Below are 18,098 nucleotides of genomic sequence, written 5' to 3'. Positions count from 1 at the left end.
CTCCTTGGCACAGAGTCTTGATCTCAGGATGAGGCTCATCTGCCCTTCTTGTCAGAAGACTCCATCACAAAGTACTTCAAGCTTCTTGTAAAAATACATCCTATCTAAATATATGAAACAGGCTCTCCAGAGCACTGCATCTGGTGGGCTCTTGAACTTTGTGGTGCCCTAACCAATAAAAAAACTAACAGATGACAAAAATAACCATGGCATCACGGGCTAAAAAGAGACTCCGCACAGACTTTTTGAAAACACAAAATTTCCTTTGTGTTTAGTCCAGCTTGTTTCCTGATGGGGAGTTCTCTCGTTCACCCCTCACATCCAATCCGTCACCAAATCCTGCCGGTCTCACCTCCGCAACATCGCCAAAATCCACCCTTTCCTCTCCACCCAAACTGCTACTCTGCTGGCTCAATCTCTCATCCTATCCCGACTGGATTACTGCATCAGCCTCCTCTCTGATCTCCCATCCTCCTGTCTCTCCCCACTTCAATCCATACTTCATGCCGCTGCCCGGATCGTCTTTGCGCAGAAACGCTCTGGGCATGTTACTCCCCTCCTCAAAAATCTCCAGTGGCTACCAATCAACCTACGCATCAGGCAAAAACTCCTCACCCTCGGCTTCAAGGCTGTCCATCGCCTCGCCCCCTCCTACCTCACCTCCCTTCTCTCCTTCTACAGCCCAGCCCGCACCCTCTGCTCCTCTGCTGCTAATCTCCTCACCGTGCCTCGTTCTTGCCTGTCCCGCTATCGAACCCCGGCCCACATCCTCCCCCCGGCCTGGAATGCCCTCCCTCCGCACATCTGCCAAGCTAGCTCTCTTCCTCCCTTCAAAGCCCTACTGAGAGCTCACCTCCTCCAGAAGGCCTTCCCAGACTGAGCCTCCTCCTTCCTCTCCCCCTCCTCCCCCTCCCCATTCCCCCTCCTTAACTCCTTCCCCCCCCACAGCACCTGTATATATGTATATATGTTTGTACATATTTATTACTCTATTTATTTTACTAGTACATATTTATTCTATTTATTTTATTTGGTTTATATGTTTTGTTTTGTTGTCTGTCTCCCCCTTCTAGACTGTGAGCCCGCTGTTGGGTAGAGATAATCTCTATATGTTGCAAACTTGTACTTCCCAAGCGCTTAGTACAGTGCTCTGCACACAGTAAGCGCTCAATAAATACGAATGAATGAATGAGTTACCAGTTACTCCTACTGACTTTCTCCTGTTCAGAGAAAACCTGTTTGAAGTTTTCACCCCTCTGCCTCCAGACTGAGACGCTCATTTCCACATGGCATGATTTCACTGGGATTCAGAGATTCAATAAAAGCAAGGCCTGGAAGTTCAAGTGAGCTGTTAGGGTTCAGGCCTTTCCTATTGTTTCCATGAAGCCCCTGAGCTGTTGCATTCATCGAGGTTAACAATCCAGAATGATGTTTTTCTGTAAACCTGTGCCGAAAAGCTGGTTCCGCCTCATAACCAAACCTAACACAATCGGGCTAAGGCTCTCAGTTACCTTTTGTGCCTCTCATTTACTGGTCTCTGTTCTTAATGGCAAGAAGTGCTTTGCACACAGGAAGTGCTCAATAAATACAATTGAGTAAATGAATGAATGAACTGGGAGTCAAGCATTTCTGGGGTCTCTGGTCAATCAATCAGTGGAATATTTTAAGTGTGTACTGTACTAAATGCTTGGGAGAATACAATAGAGTGGGTAGGCACGATTCCTGCCCTCAAATAGTTTAGTCTAGTTTGGGAGGCAGACATTAAAATAAATTATAGATAGGGGAAGCAACAGAGAAAAGGATATGTACAGGGGTGCTGTGGGGCTTGGGGGTGGGTGGGTGGGGGGGAATTGGAATCCTTAAAGGGTACAGACCCAAGTGCATAGGTGACATAGAAGGGAAGGTGACTATGGTGGGAAAATGAAGCATTAGTCAAGGAAGGCCTCTTGAAGGGGATATGATTTCGGCTGGGTTTTGAAGGTGGTGAGAGCGGGGCCAGTAGAATATGTCAGGGGAGGGAGCTCCAGGTCAGGAAGAGGATGTGAGTATGGGTTCAGCGGCATGATAGACAAGATGGAGGATCAGGGAGTGGGTTGGCATTCATTTATTCAATCATATTTATTGAGCACTTACTGTGTGCCCAGCACTTTTGAGGAGCAAAATGTAGTTTTGCATCCTTCTAATACTCTCTGTCCAGGATGGTTTCAGAAAGTTAGCAAAGTAAGGCATTACCTCAGGGCATAGGGTGAGAGGGGGTAGGGACACAGTTCCTCTTCAAAGACAGCAGAGAAATGCTCTTCTGCAAAATGTTCCCTATGATGTCATCACATAAGGTTGCGGGAGTGTTTGGCATCGAATTAAAATGACATCAAAAGGAATGGGTGACAGACCAGTTTTTCCTCACCTCAGGATGGCTGAATGTCTGAGGCTGGCCAGGCTTTTTTTTTTTTTTTTTTTGAAAAAGGTAGCAGGGCAAAACCAATCTTAGAAGAAGATCACCCAGTGGCAAATGGGAAAAGCCAGAGAGATCTATATCTGTGGTATGTGCGCTCAGGACTTCTATTTGAATCAGGCACCTCGGTGAACCATCTGATGGGTAAGTCTTGTGGGTGGGGCCGGCCTCACAAAAATCCACCCCTCTGTAACGGGATTTCTCTCTTTCAGCTACCTCAATATCATGCTATCATGCCTACCTAAATTCAGAGATGCTCACATGGTGGAATGGAAAGATCCAGGGTTTGGGAATCTGAGAGCCAAGATCCTAGAGCTGCTCAACCCTTAACCAGTTAACGGCCAAGTCAATCAGCCTCTCGGGACTTCATTTTCCCACCTGTGAAATGGGAAAGGTTTGAGAACAAAGCAGATAGTCTTGGTGAAGTTCTCTGAACTCCTTGGGAATAAGGGTGTTACGGTTACTGATTTTAGACTCACTCCTAACTTTAATCCTTAACTTCCTCCAAAAGCCTACGGCCAAGGCATCACTGCTGCAAATGTTGCTCCACTTGGGGCATCACAGCAATGTGCTTGCCCCCGGCTACCTCAGGGCTGATGGGTTTGACAGATATAAAAGGAGCAAAAGACAAAACCAAACTCTGTTACAAATTTAAGAGGAATGTTGTTTCCATGTTCAGCTGGGACCCATGTGAATAACTTTCCTACTTCCAAACAAAGAGCTGGCATTCAGGAAAAGGAAGAACTCTGTTTTCATTTACAGTGTTGTCCCCGAGGGCTCACATATTGTATAATTTAATTTTTTTTTTACATGACGCTATTGGTTGCGAACATAAGCAAGCTTTGGCGAATTTGAAAAAAGGCCATTAAGTCACAGACAAGGCAGAGATTTGGGAGTTACCGCCTTGAGCTCTCCCAGAACTTGATTTTCCCCTTTTCATTTCCCCACTTGAAAATTAACTCTGAAAATCTTTTGTGACTGACTCCACAGAGTCTTGACCGGAAAGACTTTGGAGCAGCAAATCCTGCCCCTGGAGATTTCAATATGCTTAGTTAGGTATAGAACAATATACGACTAACACTTTCTACAAAACTTTGCTTCCTGCTGACTTGGCCTGCATGTAGCTCACCAGCGTCTGAAATCAATAATCAAGAATGCTGGAATACCACATTACTTCCTAAACATCAGGGAAACCTATCACAAGCAAGCACCTCAGGCTTTTCAGTAATCCAAGATGCTCTTCAACCACCTGGCTCAAGTCTTGCTCTCTTCTAAACCTATTCATCTTCCACAAGAATGCTATATAAGGGCTGTTTGCTCACATTTCTACCAACTAACCTTGATTCTTGAAAGTTTATTTCAGCAGTGCATGCACACAAACACAGGTGCAACCACATACTATCAATCAATCAGTGGTATTACTAAGGGCTTACTGCGTCTAAGTACTAAGGGTACTGTACTGAGCAAATGGGAAAACACAATAAAGCACGTATTATCCCTGCCTTCGAGGAGCTTATACTATAGTGGGGAAGACAGACATTATGACAAATTCCTGGTAGGGAAAGCAACCAAGTATATGAATTAATCAATGGTATTTACTGAGGGCTTACTGTGTGCAAAGCACTGTTCTAAGTGTTGGGGAGAGTTCGATACAACAGAGCTGGGAGATGTATTCCCTGTCCCCAATGAGCTTACAGTCTAGAGGGGGAGACAGACCTTAAGATAAATATATAAATTACAGATATTTACTTATGTGCTTTGGGGGCGAGGATGGGGGTGAATACCAAGTGCCCAAAGGGTACAAATTCAAGGACAGAGATGATGCAGAATAGGGACATAGCTTTGTGGGGTGGGGGACAGGAGGAAGGGTGAGGTCCTAAGTGCTTAGGGTAAATGATTCACACTGGCATAGTAACTCATGTCCCCCCCAGCCTTGCTATACAAAGATATTAAAGACAGCACTTGGAGACACACACACACTTCTGCTTTGGGGATGAAGCCCCTTCGATAAGGTACCTCAAACTGACCAAGGCAGTGGTCTGTGCAGCAGATCCACCCTTCACGAGACAGTCTGTAGATTCTCTATATTTCCAGAGACAGGAACCAGATGCTATCATAACTGCTCAAAGAAACCCCAGCCTTTTGCTATAAAAAAAAAGGCCTTGTCGGACTTTACCTGGACTTTATGATCCACCAAGGGAAGCAGCTGTACGGCTCCAGGGGTGATTTCCATGAAGCATTTGTTAAGCAGCAGGCTATATATTACTGTCTTCCCTTCTCTGCAGTAGTGTGGTTATCTTTTGCCGGAATGCTAGCTTTCATTAGGAGGCCCTCTGTAAACCCATTCCTCTGGGTTTCTCAGAGCTGCTGGTTTGCAGCAGTATGAATCACCCACAGCAGAAATAGGCACGGGGGTGACCGATGATCCACTCTAACAGAGAACACTTCTATAGGTTTTCTATTCAGACAGGAGTCCAACTACCTTCATAGAAAAGTGCAGGAAGATGGCCGCCCTGAAACCAGGAAGGCAGGGAAGTAGCGTGGCCTAGTGGATAAAGTACAGGCCTGGAAGCCAGAGGACCTGGGTTCTAATCGCGGTTCCAACACTTGACTGCTGTGTGACCCTGGGCAAGCCACTTCACTTCTCTGTGTTTCAGTTTCCTCAACTGCAAAATGGGGATTTAATCCCTGTTCTTCCTTCTGATTAGACTGTGAGCCCTATGTGGGGACAGGGCCTGTGTCTGACTGGATTAACTTTTATCTACCTACCCCAGTGTTTAGAACAGTGTCTGTCACTTAATACCATTAAAAGGAAAACCACTAAAGTGTAAAACTGGACAGAGTGAATGGGTCCTTTCTTTGCTAATATAAACTAAAAATGCCCCCCGGCTCCCTCTGATCTTCAGAGAGCAATGGGTATTATTAATGCTTGTAGGTTTTGCCCCGTTCCAGTGATTTCACCCTAGGCTCAGTAAAACCCAAACCCTCTACTCCCCTTTGCCCCCAACTACTATTTCAGCACTTTTCTGCACCAATTTTACCCTTGATTACTAATAATTACCCATAGCAATTCTGTACCCATCACCTTACATATTCTATTTCTTAAGCACTAACTCATGTACACAACCACATCTCCTTGCTCCTATCTGTAAATTATTTCTGGGTCTGTCTCCCCCACTAAATCACAAGCTCTTTGGGGGAAAGCATCATGTCTGTTGACAACTATGCCCACCCAAGCGCTCAGCACAGTAGGCACTCAAATACTATTGATTTTTTTTTTGGTTTAATGTTATTTGTTAAGTATTTACTATGTGCCAATCACTATTCTAAGTGCTAGATTCACTTATTGTCTCAGAAACCAGGCACAGATGAGGGAGGTCCCTTCATTCTAAGCAAGCAGATGGCTGGCTACATGCCCCCCAAATCATATCTAGGAAAACAATGGGAGGATCCTTGGGATATCATGTGACCACTTCTCCAACCAGGCTTTTTCTCCTTTTTGTCTCCTTCCTGTCAGGAACTAAGCAGCCAAATGTGTTAGGGAGAGAGCCTTCTCAAAAGGCCATTACACCTGCCACTTATGGGAAGCTCCTTGAGGGCAGGGTGTCTACCAAGTCCTTAGGAATTTTGAATGGTGCCCCTTAACTATGGAGTATGGCACAGACCCATGTCTAACCTGGGTTTGATCAAAGGAGCAACAGGACTGAAGATGATTCCAAATCCTGGCCTCCTGTATACCCCACTGAGCGTTTGCTTCAGCAGGCCAATTTCACGACCCAATGCTTTGCATCATTTTATATACCCATTTCTAAAACTGTGCAGAGAAAACTGTGGTGGGAACAGATGGAAATAAGCTACAAAACTTAAAATACCTTGAAATGACACTTGAGCTGCTTTAAAATTTGGGCCCGCTCAACGTGATCTTCAATTGATCACATGCTGTGCCTAGGTCCTTGGATTTAACCCTAACAGAGCTAGCAGGCTAACCTGTCAATCCAGGGCCGAAAGCAGCTGCTACTTTTGAAATTGAGGCTAAGTCTTGTTGCTCAGACATTCAAATAGAGTTGTGAAACCAAGATAATCACAAGCACTATAACCTGTGGCAACCATATTTTCAGTTGCTCACAGCTGGGTGGGACAGAGGGGAGATTGAGACGAAGGAAAAAGACAAGCACACCCAGCCAGTGAGCTGGAAAAAGAGAAATGGATGGGGTCTGAGAAAGGGAATGAGACCAAACCTTCCATTAAGCAAACTCTCACTTACTATTGAAACAGTCTTGCTAGCGGAAGTTAGCAGAATAGGAAAATAGTGGCTGCTTCTACTTGGCTATGAGGCAGTCCTACATGAATTCTCATCTTCGGCACCTCTCTGAGTACAGGCGGCAATCAGAATTAAAGGATTTTGATACTGAAATTCCAAGAAGGTAGGAAACAGTCTTGTTTCTTTAGATTTATGAGCTTCTAAAACAAAAGCGGTCTGGTGGCAGGGGGGTGGGAGGTTGCCTGTTCTCTTTTTTCTTTAAGGAAAGCCATGCAATGCTTAAATTTATTGTAGGTACAAAAGCAACCCTGCTTCCCCTCCCCCCAGCCGGGTGGGATACAGACATCATAAATCACCGTTCTACGTGTGCCGAGCTTAAAGGGAAATAAAAAACATGCAAACCAGTAAATCAACCTCAGGATGTCTGGGTTGTGGTCGCCTGCCACACTGTATGAGAAGTCTAAAGATTAATGCCATCCATTTTTATTTTCCCTGCTTGTACAGTCAGTGCTAAGATTAAATGCTTGGCACCTTAATTAACAGGTGCTCTGAAATTCACAAATACATCCAACCATCTTCTTCACCCAGGTCCAGGTTGGGTAAGTTGGTGGTTGGGGGGCTGGGGTGAAGAGAGGATCTGGAGGAGAGAAATGTCTTTCTGTTTCTAGCATCCCAAAAGAGCAGGTCCCTGGTTTCAGTGGAGTGAGTTCTCAAGGAGGAATCGCTACACATACTGTAGCCATCCACGGACAAAGGACACTGGCCACATTTCTTCCAGGCTATAATCAGGCTGTTGAGCTTTTTCCTCCCCTTAAACTGCTATCAACCTGGACAAGGCTGGGATAAGGCCTTTATAGAGGGTGAGGAGAGGATTGATGAGTTTTTATCATCTCCAAAAATATTTATGTTCACCTCACCGTATCCAGGACTCCCAGACGAATCTATCTATCCATAGCCACGCTTAGACTCTTTAGTTGTGTCTAAGGACTGTAATTTCCACCTGTATATTCTCTCCCAGAGCTTCGTAGAGTGCTCTGCACACAGTAAATACTTAATAAATACTAGTACTACTATTACTGAGTCCTCTCTGAACTGTCTACTTTTTCAACATTGGGCACATTTTATTTTTGGCCCATTGTGTTCCATACACCGGAAATCTTGTATATTTCTGGCTTTATTATGTGTTCAAAACCGGCAACATAAACACATAGGCAGAAGTGGGTTCTTTGGGAAGAAAATAAAAAACAAAAAAACCAACAACTCCAATATGAACTCAAAAATGGAAAGACTTAGAAAATCTAGAGATGAAAGGGGCCACCATGACCCTTGATATTCACAGTCTCTGGTCTGACACCTGTTTAACGGCCATGATAATACTTGGAAAGTTCCTCAAGGGGAAGTTGCAGGGGTCAATGAAGCAATGCCTGTAGTACATCTCTGAGGCAGTGGTCTGGGCTCCTGCCAGCAATGAGGGTGAAAAGAGATACTGCAAGTGCCTCGAGTTTATAGTTGGTGGGAGTTGTTTAGCACTCACTCTGTGCCAAGCACTGTGCTGAGTACTGAGGTAGATTCAAATGGTTTTAGATATAGTCCCTCGCCCGTTTCTGCCAAAGATCACAAATTTGGCCCTGAGGGGCCCAGAACAGTCCATCATCCCAGGGCTAATGTGACTTTGGAATCATGTGGCTATGTGATTTGCTGGCCTGATGGTATCATGATATCTGGTGGTGTCACGATATTCTTATGGAAGCAACATTAGTATTCGGCACACTTACGAAAACCAAGAGATCAGCAAACCCTATTCTTTTTCCTAGTGAGTTTTACTAGAAAGAAAAGGTCTGCGTGGTGAGATTGAAAGGCTCTGGTGTATTAAATGGAGATCTTAATCCTGGGATTCAATTGGGGACGAGTCATCCTTTTTGTTAGCAATCAGAAGAGGTTAACTGAAAGGAAAAGCAGCTGCAAGACCTTATGGTGGGACAACTTAAGGTGTCTCAATGAAGCAGATGCTATCCTGCCTCCAGCCTGCCAGGAGTACAAATGTCCTGTAACACCTAGTTTGCTCCTATGATTCCTCTGAATGAGTTCTGGGTCTTAGATGCAAAGGATCCTCTGAAAAGGCACTTGGGAAGACGGGTGGAAACACCTCTCTGAGGGTGAAAGGGCCGAAGATCATGATGCATTTTGTCTCTGCCAATGCCACATTCATTCAATTGTATTTATTGAGCGCTTACTGTGTGCACAGCACTGTACTAAGTACTTGGGAAGTACAAGTTGGCAACATACAGAGACAGTCCCTACCCATCAACGGGCTCACAGGCTAGAAGGGGGAGAGAGACAACAAAACAAAATATATTAACAAAATAAAATAAATAGAATAGTAAATATGTACAAGTAAAATAGAGTAATAAATCTGTACAAACATATATACAGGTGCTGTGAGGAAGGAGATAATAGTAATGATGGCTTTTATTAAGCACTTACTATGTGCAAAGCACTCTTCTAAGCGCTGGGGAGGTTACAAGGTGATCAGGTTGTTCCACGGGGGTCCTCACAATCTTAATCTCCATTCTACAGATGAGGTAACTGAGGCACAGAGAAGTGAAGTGACTTGCCCAAAGTCACACAGCTGACAATTGGTGGAGCCAGGATTCGAACCTATGAACTCTGACTCCAAAGCCCGGGCTCTTTCCACTGAGCCACGCTGCTTCCCCACATGTAGGACTGCAAGGGCCTGGGGGTAATTCAGTCAAATTGGCTCTTTGGACCCGAGTTATCCAAACAGACTCAGTTCCCCACTTCATTTTGGCTGTGAAAACTCTGCCCTCAACTGAGTGGACATCAGGAAGGAGAGCTCTCAGTCACCTGTATATATGTTTGTACATATTTATTACTCTATTTATTTATTTATTTTACTTGTACATATCTATTCTATTTATTTTATTTTGTTAGTATGTTTGGTTTTGTTCTCTGTCTCCCCCTTTTAGACTGTGAGCCCACTGTTGGGTAGGGACTGTCTCTATATGTTGCCAATTTGTACTTCCCAAGCGCTTAGTACAGTGCTCTGCACACAGTAAGCGCTCAATAAATACGATTGATGATGATGATGATCTGTGGGGTGATGCCATCTGCTGGCAACAGGTCTAAGCAGGGTGCCCTAAAATGGCACCTTTCACATGGTGGATGCCCAGTACTATTGGTCAGTGTGAAGGTTTGAGAGTTACCAAGTAATAGTGTTCATTGTGCAGAGTATCAAGTGTATCAAGTGTTTGGGGAAATACAATAGAGCTAGAAGACACAGTCTTTTTCCTCAAGAAGCCTACAGTCTAGCAGGGAAAACAGACCCCAAACTATTTGCAAGCAGAAGAAAAGAAAAATGGATAAAGAGATGAGTGTTTAGATTGGGCACACACCTTGTGGGACAGGGCTCATCTAATTCCCACATGCATATTCTCCCAGCGCTTAGTACAGTGCTTTGCATACAGTAACTGCATAATATAGACTATTATATATCAGACCTGGGTTCTAATCCCAATTCACCACTTGTCTGCTGCATGACATCGGGCAAGTCACAACTTCTCTATGCCTTAGTTACTTCATCTGTAAAAAGGGGACCAAGACTGTGAGCCCTGTATGGGACAGGGATTCTGTCCTACCTGACTTGCTTGTATCCGCCCCAAAGCTTAGTACAGTGTCTAGCACATAGTGAGTACTTAAAAAATACCCCAGTTATACTACTACTACTACTACTACTACTTCTAGTATAGTTCATATGTGCAGAAGTACAACAGGGTGGTGCTGTCATGCCAGGGTGCTGGGTGATATCTCTATCTGTAAAAGCAGATAGAAATCTGATGCTTCTTTTGATATTCATTAAGTGCTTACTATGTACCAAACACTGCATTAAGATAGACGCATCAGGTCAGGAAAAGTCGCTTTTCTGCATGGGGCCTACTCTCTAAGAGGAAGGGAGAACAGGTATTTCATCCACATTTTACAGATGTGAAGCAGGGACAGACAAGTGAAGCGACTTACCCAAGGTCACACAGCAGGCAAGTGGATGAGCTGGGATTAAGAATACTTCAGGTCCTTAGTATCCCAGGCCCAGGCTCTAAAACCACACTGGGTCTTCTGCATTTCACCCAAAATACAATTCTGTAAAGTGACTTTAAAAACCTGGAACAGACAGGTAGTATAAGTCTGCCGCCTATAGTCTCAGAAATGTCCATCCTTCCTACATGATAGTCCTGCTGCTCTGTAATGAAGTCTAAACAGCAAGAGACAACATACGATAATTACTTTAGTAGAAATAACCATATTTTTTTGAAGATCCTAAATATTAGATGATTGTTGATTTTCAACAATGTTGGAAACATTGAATGATGGTTTGTGTTTGTTCTTCCTTCATGCAAGCTGGTTTGCTTGGCCAGTTTGTACCCCCATCTTGTTTACCTTCCCACTGACCTCTCACCCACATCCTTCCTCTTTATATATATGACAGACAATTACTCTCCTCACCTTCAAAGCCTCATTGAAGGCACACTGCCTCCAAGAGACCTTCCCTGACTAAGCCCTCCTTTCCTCTTTACCCATTTCCTTCTGCATCACCTGGATTTGGTCCCTTTATTCCCCACTCCCTCAGCCCCACAGCATTTATGTACACATCCATAATTTACTTATATTTTATAATAATGTCTGTCTCCCCCTCTAGACTGTGAGCTCACTGTGGGCAGGAAGTGTCTGTTCTTATGTTGTACTCTCCCAAGCGTTTAGTACAGTGCTTTGCACACAGTAAGCCCTCAATAAATATGATTGAATGAATAAGTACTCAGTAAATACAATTGACTGATAAGCCCTGATTAGAGACTTTTCTACCACAAAGCCCTGAAGGAATTTATTTATTTTTGCCACAACCTACTCCTTTCCTTTCTCTTGCTTAGATTAAAATGACAACTTTGTAAACTGTTTGGATTTTGGTTCCTGGGGATCCTGGTGGAAAATAACAGCCAGGCCAGTAGTCACTTCTGCTGCATTTCCATTTACTGAGGAAATAAACTAGCCAGGTAAGAAGGGAAAGATACTACATTAAAATGGGATATCTAAAAGTATCAGATTTTTTGATATTTTTAATAACATGGGTACAAGGGCAATGAATGGATTTCCCAGGGATTAATGTACCACGGGGGTCTTGCCAGGGCTTTTTTGCTGCCACCTCGTGGCCAAACCTATGCCTAACCAAATTGCACGTTTTACTTGGCTTGGAGTATACCCTTTGATTTGTACAATAATAATAATAATAATAATAATAGCATTTATTAAGCGCTTACTATGTGCAAAGCACTGTTCTAAGCGCTGGGGAGGTTACAAGGTAATCAGGTTGTCCCACATGAGGTTCACAGTCTTAATCCCCATTTTACGGATGAGGTAACAGGCACAGAGAAGTTAAGTGACTTGCCCAAAGTCACACAGCTGACAAGTGGTGGAGCTGGGATTTGAACCCATGCCCTCTCACTCCAGAGCCCATGCTCTTTTCACTGAGTCACGCTGCTTCTCATAAGAGGGTATACTACCCTCTTGTTAAGGCTTCTGGGAAACAAGAATCAGAGTCAATGAATTTCTTTGGGAGCCAAATAAGGTGAGATGGGCACCTCGTCCAGGTGGCTCTAGGAAAGAGGGACTAAAGAAACTTCACAGGTAACAGAGTGAGGCTCTGGAAGGCACCATGGCCTAGTGGAAAGAGCAAGGGACTGGGAGAGAATCAAAAGACACAAGTTCAAGTCTCAGCTTTGGCACCGCCTTTGTTTTCTACCTTGGGCAAGGCACTTCATCTCTCTGTGCCTCATTTTCCTCAGTGCTCTGCACACAGTAAGCGCTCAATACGACTGATGATGACGATGATGATAAGATAGCAAACCTCCTGTGGAACAGGGTCTGTGATCTGTCCTTATAACCTTACCTGTACCCTAGCGCTTAGCACATAATTACTAGTGTAGCTGACAACTCTGAAGATCTCACTAATCCCATTCAGTATCCCGAATGAAACAGAAAAATGGATTCTTGCCATTTTGTTGCCATAAAGTGGCCATTCTAAAGATCAGGGACAAGGCCCAAGGTCACAGGCCAGGAAAGCAGGAATAGACCAAACTTTCCCAGGAATCACATTTCAGCCCTAATCAATAGGCCTGCTCTCTCCCAGTCCTGTCATTCCTTCCCCTCTGATAGTCATGGGAAAATCAGCCAATTTCTAATTCAGTAGGCAGCCTGTGCCGAGGACAGATTTGTGTCTCAAACAGCATGCTCCATCAGTGTCCTCCTGAGCCACCATCCAATCCAACATAATACATCTTTAGTTTCTGTAATGTCTTCCACATGATTTTATCCCCAAATGCTTTACATACTTCACTAAGACAGCTCTAGAATTAAAATAATAAATCATAAAGTGAAGAGATATTTTTCTATAAAGGGCAGGTTTTCAGGCGAGGCAGAAAAAGTTGGAAATTTCCACTGCTTTTGTGTTATTCCTGAAAAACAACTATTTTTCTGGATGTTTTAACTTCTCTTGCTTAATTCTTTGAGTCTTCACTATTACCATTCTTTTTTTTTTTTTTTTTTTACAAATCCCTATAATGGGCCGGTAACAAGACATCTGGGCTTTAATAGAACTTGACATTTCTCAAAAAAGCCTTTTTCCATGTTTAGTTTACCATGCTGTCTCAGAGAAGTGCTCTGAAGGGAGAAGGATGATTTAGTCACTTTAAGTCGGCAGTCAGAACCATCTGGAAATGCATGCTCAATTCTTACCAAAGCCTTCAGCCCTTCAGTTGGAAGGAAACCTGAGGACCACTCAATTTATGCCTGTCCTCTCTGTCTTATACAGGAGATCAAAATTCCTTGGATTGTGTTTAGAGTTCTAAGAAAATCGTATCGGCCCTCTTCTTTTTATACCCTCCAACTCCCCCCGCCGCCCAACCAAAGGATGCATTAAAGTATAACAAAAAAAAAAAGGAAAGGAAAAATAAGGACTTTTTTTAGGTGTCTGTCGTGGGCCAAATCTGAATGGAGCCACCAACCTTTCTTGAAAAGCATCTGACCCCATTAAGAGACATGGGCTCTAGCAATTATTAGATAATTCTGGTTGTCTTTGAAAAGGGAAAAGTTAGATGTCAGGGATGTGAGATCATTGCCAACAGCATTTATTAGGTGCCTTCTGTGGCCCAGCAATATAGCAGATGCTAGAGGAACCCACAAGATAAGTAAAGGACACAATAATTATATCATCAATGGTATTTATTGAGCACTTACTGTGAGCAGAGCACTGTACTAAGCACTTAGGAGAGTACAATAATAATTAACAATAATTACAGTACTTGTTAAACACTTTCTATGTGCCAAGGACTTTTCTAAGCACTGGGGTAGAAACAAGAATCAGTTTGGACACAGTCCCCGTGAAGTGAAATGTGATAAGCTTCAGCTCAGTGGGGCTCACACTCAATCCCCATTTTACAAATGAGGTAACTGAGGCCCAGAGAAGTTAATCGACTTACCCGAGATAACACAGCAGACAGGTGGTGGAGCCAGGATTAGATCCCAGGTCCTTCAGACTCTCAGGCATGTGCTCCATCCACTAAACCAAGCTGCTTTTCCATATAGAGTTAGGAGACACATTCTCTGCCTACAACGAGTTTACAGTCTAGAGGCACGATGCCTGTCTGAAGGGGATGAAAATCTACTGGAGGAAACACAGACGATCAAATATTCACCAGGTGAAATAGTGAGAGATGAACTAAACCATAAAAACAACACAAGAAACGGGCAGACGTGCATGAGTGCTATGGTGACTGACGGGATTGGCCTCTAATCTTAAATCTGATGGGGACCCTCCCTTGTGACCTCGCCCATGACAAGAACACTCCCCACATCATACGGGGTCCCTCCCTGTGCTCCCCGCCAACACCCACTGATCACTTCAGATCCTGATGGCAAATGGCCCAGAACTCTGCATCATATCAAGCTGTCTGATATGACAATGTGGGGGGAGAGGGGGAATCTCCACCCACAGAATGGTACTGAGGGGAAGGGGCCTGAACTCACAGTTCTCATTTCCAAGTTCTCCATCTTTACATTCACTCTGAGTTTCGTCACAAAGACTTGTTAACACAAACTTCACTGGCTCACAAAGAGGAGGGAAATGGGTTGAGGCAAAACCCTGTGAAAGGTAGGCTCTTCTCCACCCTTCCCTCCCCTCCCTCAGTTCTTCCAAAAGGCCCAGAAAGCCCTAGGAATCAAATCTTTGAATGTGGGTTAGACTGCCGGGGGATGGAATTTAAGGTTCACTGAAATTGCTGGGCATTGAGTCTCCTAACTAAGGGGACCCTGAATGGTTTTGACCTGGAAAACGTTGAGGAAATTAGTCCCAGATGTGTTGCACCCACTGCCAGCACTCCAGCTGGCCATCAGTCCATAGAAGGGTTCAGTACCAGAATGCCCCGTTTTATATATTTCCCTGCAGCATGAAGTGGAAGCAGGAAAGGCAAACACTGGTGGCTTTTACGAACATGGATCACCAGTGAGATACTGTTTGTTCCAAGAAATGAATAGCTTTTCTGTTCCAGCCCGGATATCAAAGCTTTACACATTTGTTTACCTAAACCTCCAAACAGAATGAGCTCGGAGGGTGCTGATGTTGGGCACTGGACATTTCCAAGAATATCTAATCCCTTTAAAAGGGTCCAAATTTTTGGATGGGTCACATGTATTCAAGTCGGAATTGCTGCTGCTTTTTCCTCATTCTGCCTTCCATCTCCTGCTTCCTTTAACAGCAGGGAAGGATGCTTTAGATACAGCAAGCACTTCTTCAAGTTCCTTGTGGGGAGAGATCATGTCTACCCACTCTATTCTATTCAACTCTTCCAAGTGCTTAGCTTAGTGCTCTGCACACAGTAAGCACTGACTGATTCAGTATTTGTTGTCCACTGAAACTGTACAATCATTTCTACAGAAGCAGCGTAGTCTAGTAGATAGAGCATAGGCATGGGAGTCAGAATGACCAAGGTCCTAATCCTGACTCTGCCACTTGTCTGCTGTGTGGCCTTGAGCAATTCAATGCATTTCTCTGAGCCTCAGTTCCCGCATCTGTAAAATAGCGATTAAGACTATGAACCCACATGGGACATGGACTGTGCCCGACATGATTGCTTAGAACAATGCCAGGCACATAATAAGTGCTTAGGAAATACCATAGAAAATAAATACAATTGATAGACTGATTGATTAGGGATTGTCAGATGCAAGGAAAGAGAGATGGGAGACAGATTTTTCTGCTATTTTAACTAACTGGTAATCCCAGACCCAAGATGCATCGAGTATAGGGCAAGGGCAGATGGGCAGGACAAAGCAATTAAACTACATCATTATTGGGGTTGGCTACTGGGGCTGGGCAACAAGAGGAGTAACTGTCACTGCTTGGTATAGAAAACTTAGATGAAGGGCAATGCAGCAGCAATGACAGCTTTACACCTAGCCAAACTGGGACCAGTGGAGGAGAAGCCTGCTGTGTTTGGGAATTTCCATGGAAAACAAAGTGCTCAATTTGCCCCACAGCCCTAATGTACATATCTATAAATTATTTAATTGCATTAATGTCTGTCTCCCGGCCAAGACTGAAAGCTTGATGTGGGCAGAGAACATGTCTACCAAGAGTGTTGTACTGTACTCTCCCAAGCATTTAGTTCAGTGCTCTGCACACAGTAAGTGTTCAATAAATACCACTGAATGACTGATCAATCAGAAGGGTCAAGGCTCTGATGGCCTTGATTGTCCACCTATCTGCCTTCCACAGATATTCCAAAAATTAATTGGATATCTGCCTGAAAATGCACTGAGGTTCTTGGAGAAAGTAGTAACAAACAGAAGGCATCTTTTTAAAAAGAGAGTGAAGATGACAATGTAAGTATGCTAAAAAGGAATAAGAACATTTCAAAACAGAATGGACTGTCATAACTGAAGATAATTAAAAAAACTTTAGAGTTTTTATCATTTGAGAAAGACAGCAAGCAAACAGATCTCCTAATAAATGAGACTGGAAGTTATAATGACTTCTCTAATCTGAATGAGATGCTAAATTCATTTCTTAACAGTCTCTCTCCTGAAAGTGTACTCCATCAAGCTCCTAGGAGAAAAGGCAGTAGGTCCATGTAAAACAGTATTATTATTCTACTAACTAGGTCAAGATAAATTTTGTTAAATATGCCCCATGTGCATAGTAAAGTAATGGAATAAAAATTAGGAGGGAATTGGCCAGTGACTAAAGGACTATTGAAGGCAATAACCTGGTGAGCTTGTGTGAAACCAACAGAAGCAGAAGAGTCTGGTAGTTTATTGTACAGAATGATAAGGGAAGAATATAAAGAGAAAACAATAAATTAAGTGTACTTGCCCATTAATCCAAACTGGGAAGCTACCTCATGAAATTTTATTTGCAAAATAAATTCAATATCTATGGTACACAAGACATGGAAACTAGAAAGGCCACAAACAAAGCATAATGTTCCAAGTCAACAGGGAGCTCGCCTACAAACTGTTATATTGTACTCTCCAAAGAGCTTAATGCAGTGCTGTGCACACAGTAGGTTGCTCAATAAATACCACTGATGATGATGATTTAGTGTTGAACAGCAAGGCATGGCAGCCTCTAGGTATATTCGGTTCAATACCTTTGTTTGCAACAGACAGAAGGAATAACAGGCTAATGAAATCTGCAGATGATATTGCAATGGCTCAAAATGTTAACAACAGCAAAGCCAGAAAAATGTTATAGTTCTGCAATAATGAATCAATCATCCTATCAAATAGTTATATCCCCTCTCCTTCCTTTCTCTTCTCCCTACATAAACTCCTTGGATAGGCTGCCCACACTTCCCTTTCAGAAATTTCAGACACTCTCTTTCATTGTGGATTCCAACCTTCTCACTCTGCTGTAATTACTGCAGAGACACTGCTGGGGATTAAGGAACATTCCACATTGAAGGTGTGTCTGACCAGACACACTGTAATATGGTGTCAGAAGAAACACTTGTTTGAATGTGTTAAAAGGCCGGTCTAGGTATGATTATTATCAATCACACTAATTGAGCACTGTATGCAGAGAAGTGTATCAAGTGCTTGGGAGAATACAATATAACCAAGCTGGTAGACAGGATCCCTGCCCACAATGAGCCTAGAGTCTAGAGGGAAGAGCTTACAGTACCAGAGTGTGAGTTTTCTTCAAGACAAGGCTTTTCAGGAAAACTCCCTTATTAAATGATAACTGACTCTCAGGAAGGAAAACTTACTAGGTGGGAATTTAGGTGCAATATTTGAGGATCAGCAATCAGTAGAACCAAGTGA

General features: G+C 43.5%; 1 protein-coding gene across 1 annotated transcript in view; it reads right to left on the bottom strand.

The window, feature by feature from the left end:
- Positions 1–18,098, bottom strand: part of KIF26B (kinesin family member 26B) — a 277,322-nt gene that overhangs the window by 120,061 nt on the left and 139,163 nt on the right.

Source organism: Tachyglossus aculeatus, chromosome 19 (genome assembly GCF_015852505.1).
Source record: "Tachyglossus aculeatus isolate mTacAcu1 chromosome 19, mTacAcu1.pri, whole genome shotgun sequence".
Classification (NCBI taxonomy): domain Eukaryota; kingdom Metazoa; phylum Chordata; class Mammalia; order Monotremata; family Tachyglossidae; genus Tachyglossus; species Tachyglossus aculeatus.
The sequence above is the reverse complement of the archived record's forward strand: the minus strand, read 5'-3'. Positions and strand labels throughout refer to the sequence as shown.